This window comes from Schistocerca nitens, chromosome 9 (assembly GCF_023898315.1).
Source record: "Schistocerca nitens isolate TAMUIC-IGC-003100 chromosome 9, iqSchNite1.1, whole genome shotgun sequence".
NCBI lineage: Eukaryota > Metazoa > Arthropoda > Insecta > Orthoptera > Acrididae > Schistocerca > Schistocerca nitens.
The window spans coordinates 418,246,402-418,248,907 of record NC_064622.1 but is presented as its reverse complement, the minus strand read 5'-3'; the positions used below and the strand labels follow the sequence as shown (position 1 = coordinate 418,248,907).

Sequence of the window (2,506 nt, the reverse complement as noted above, 5' to 3'; positions counted from 1 at the left end):
TCGAGTAAAACAGAAGTAATATCTGGCGTTCCCCAAGGATGTGTTATAGGCCCTCTATTGTTCCTGATCTATATTAACGACATAGGAGACAATCTGAGTAGTCGTCTTAGATTGTTTGCAGATGATGCTGTCATTTACCGTCTTGTAAAGTCATCGGATGATCAGAACGACTTGCAAAATGATTTAGATAAGATATCTACATATGGTGCGAAAAGTGTCAATTGACCCTGAATAAAGAAAAGTGTGAAGTTATTCATATGAGTACTAAAATAAATCAGCTAAATTTCGATTATGCGATAAGTTACACAAATCTGAAGGCTGTAAATTCAGCAGCTAAATACTTAGGGATTACGTTTAGAAATAACCTAAATTGTAACGATCACATAGATAATATTGTGGGTAGAACAAACAGAAGACTGCGATTCATTGGCAGAACACTTACAAGGTGCAACAGATCTACTAAAGAGACTGCTTACACCACGCTTGTCCGCCCTATTCTGGAGTATTGTTGGGCGGTATGAGATCCGCATCAGGTGGGACTGACGGTTGACATCGAAAAAGTACAAAGAAGGGCAGCTCGTTTTGTATTATCGCGAAATAGGGGAGATAGTGTCGCAGACATGATACGTGAATTGGAATGGCAATCATTAAAACAAAGGCGTTTTTCGTTGCGATGGGATCTTCTCATGAAATTTCAATCACCAGTTTTCTCCTCCGACTGCGAAAACATTCTGTTGGCACCCACCTACGTAGGGAGAAATGATCACCATGATAAAATAAGAGAAATCAGTGGTGGCACAGAAAAATTTAAGTGCTCGCATTTCCCTCGTGGCGTTGGAGAGTGGAACGGTAGAGAGACAGCATGAAGGTGGTTCATTGAACCCTCTGCCAGGCACTTTATTGTGAACAGCAGAGTAATCATGTAGGTGTAGATGGAGACACGTACTCGCCTTGTACAAGACCGTAAGTGTTGCCATAAATCTGACTGATAAAACTGCGAAGATTTATACTGATTATTATCCACTTCAGTAATGAGTGAATACGGAACATTAAAGGAGCTTTAGGAATGGTTAGCGCTAAACATCATAGTGACGGATATTTAGGTAGAAACCATTGAACTGTGTACTACGATAGTTGTGGAATCAGAGCATGTGACTTAAGTCGAGTGTGATTAATAGAGCTGTTTATGGTACTTAGGCGTTGTCGAAGAGCTCATACGATTTAATTCTGATCTTTTGAACATTACTGGCGACTTTCAAGCCAGTTATAATTAATTCCGGAGTGATATTTTGGGATGCATTGCTCCAACTATCAGTAAGTGTATTATCTATGACTGCAGTTCGTAGCTGACATGAGGACTGACATTTAAACTCTAAAGAAGTGCAGCTGATGATATGAAAAATGTTTAATGTGAATTCCTAAGAGACCAAACTGCTGACATCATCGGTCCCTAGACTTACACACTACTTAAACTAAATTAAGCTAACTTATGCCAAGAACAACACATACACATACACATGCCCGAGGGAGGACTCAAACCTCTGGCGTGAGGGTCCGCGTAGCCCGTGATGTGGCACCTGAAACCGCTCGGCCACTCCGCCCGGCTGTGATATCACTTACAGTTATTCAAACGCTTACGTACTAAAGGAACGGCTTTTGTTAAATACCTTCATTATAATAGTGTTTCAGAGATGACAAGAGTTGTTTGAACATCTGTGTACCGTGTCTTCGTTTGATTCACAATATCGCTGACTCCACCCCACGAACATAATTCAACATTCTACATCGAAGTTATCCATGTGTCTGATCCTTGTTAGCGAAAATAACATTTGGCTTATATGAATATTACTGCGGTTTCATCTGAGTCCTGGTTAAACTACGATTTGCATCTGCTGCGCGGCGTGGCGACACATGGCCGTAGCAGCAGCTGTACGAGACATAAAAGTCGTTATCTAGTAATTAATGCGTTGCAGGCGGTCTGTAATTGGCCAATGGCCTTGCCGCAGTGATAACACCGGTTCCCGTCAGATCACCGAAGTTAAGCGCTGTCGGGCTGGGCTAGCACTTGGATGGGTGACCTTCCGGTCTGGCGAGCGCTGTTGGCAAGCGGGGTGCACTCAGCCCTTGGGAGGCAAACTGAGGAGCTAATTTATTGAGAAGTAGCGGCTCCGGTCTCGGAAACTGACATACGGCCGGGAGTGCGGTGTGGTGACCACATGCCCCTCCATATCCGCATCCCGTGACGCCTCTGAGTTGGGGATGACACGGCGGCCTGTCAGTACCGTTGGGCCTTCATGACCTGATGGAAGAAGTTTAGTTTAGGTCTGTAATTGACTTTAGGAGAGGAGGGACAGTGTACTTATAAGAAAGAAATAAATGATCAAGCTTGTGTGTTCTGGGCCCCATAATTGATGTAATTTGTAGGTTAGACCATCGTGCCAGACATGATCGCAAGTTTCTTTGATGTCCAGAATCACTGCTACAATTGATTGTCTCGTTGCCCTGG

At 43.3% G+C, this 2,506-nt stretch overlaps 1 pseudogene; it reads left to right on the top strand.

Moving 5' to 3' along the window:
* The first annotated feature begins 1,987 nt into the window (after positions 1-1,987).
* LOC126204478 (5S ribosomal RNA) lies at positions 1,988-2,105 on the top strand (annotated as a pseudogene).
* Positions 2,106-2,506: the final 401 nt, after the last annotated feature.